Source organism: Rhagoletis zephyria, unplaced genomic scaffold (assembly GCF_001687245.7).
Source record: "Rhagoletis zephyria isolate East Lansing unplaced genomic scaffold, Rhagoletis_zephyria_1.1 Rzeph_scaffold_10837, whole genome shotgun sequence".
Classification (NCBI taxonomy): Eukaryota; Metazoa; Arthropoda; class Insecta; order Diptera; family Tephritidae; genus Rhagoletis; species Rhagoletis zephyria.
This window is the reverse complement of record NW_016167914.1, coordinates 16533-17501: the sequence shown is the minus strand read 5'-3', so window position 1 is coordinate 17501 and position 969 is coordinate 16533. Positions and strand designations below refer to the sequence as shown.

The 969-nt window shown below is 34.5% G+C and overlaps 1 pseudogene; it reads right to left on the bottom strand.

Moving 5' to 3' along the window:
- Positions 1 to 266: 266 nt before the first annotated feature.
- LOC108376697 (zinc finger BED domain-containing protein 1-like) lies at positions 267 to 753 on the bottom strand (annotated as a pseudogene).
- Positions 754 to 969: the final 216 nt, after the last annotated feature.

The following is a 969-nucleotide window of genomic DNA, read 5'->3' as shown; positions in this document are numbered from 1 at the left end:
AAATATTACCTTATAAAAAAATTATAATCATTCAAAATTAAGTAACTGCTTAGCCAAAATACTTCTCTTTTTAGAAAGTTAAAAAAAAATACAAGTTATACAAACAAAACAGGATTTACGATTAACATATGTATGTATTTTGGCCTAAATGCGTGCATATTTGAATATGACGTCGGCATCACACTAAAAAACAAAATTTTTAATTCAAATTAAGAAATTCAGGTATTAAAAACAATAGTTGGTAAAGAGATCAAAGATTAATTAACCATCCAATGGTTTTTATTCACGAAAAGGAGCATGTTCACGTGCTTCTCCTTAAGTCTTGTACGCCTCTCCGATATTACCTGCCCAGCTTTGCTGAACAGGCGTTCAGACTCGGTGGAAGTTGCAGGTATGCACAAATATCTCGCTGCCAGCATTTGAATCGGTTTGTTTTCTTTTGGTTTATTCTGTAATTACCAAAATTATCCATGTACGCATGTATATACACATATTAATGCATTATATCTGAATTACTTACTCTCCAGTATTCCAATGGATCTGAGTCCAGCGGCTCATTAGGCTTTTCCATATATTCCCGTATTTCGATGATAGCGTCTGCTCTATTGGATTTTACTTTATTTGAAAGTTTTTCTTTAGAAACTCATATATTTCGGGAATCGCAGAATTGTGGCTTGTCGACGGTTCCTCCATGTTGTCTTTCGCTTCCGATGCACTAACTCTAATAATCTCAGCCAATTCGTTCTCCAGTAATATACACGATGTTTGTATTTTTATTGAACGGTTTTAACAGCAAACATAAATCTTGAAGTTGTTCTATTTCTTCTGCTGTAAGAACAGGCGGTGATTTGGGAGTGCTTAAAAGCACTGCAAATATCGCTTCTTTGGTAAGTAAAATTCGCTGCATCATCGCAAATGCACTATTCCATCTCGTTGTCACTTCTTGAATCAGACTATATTGGATTTCTT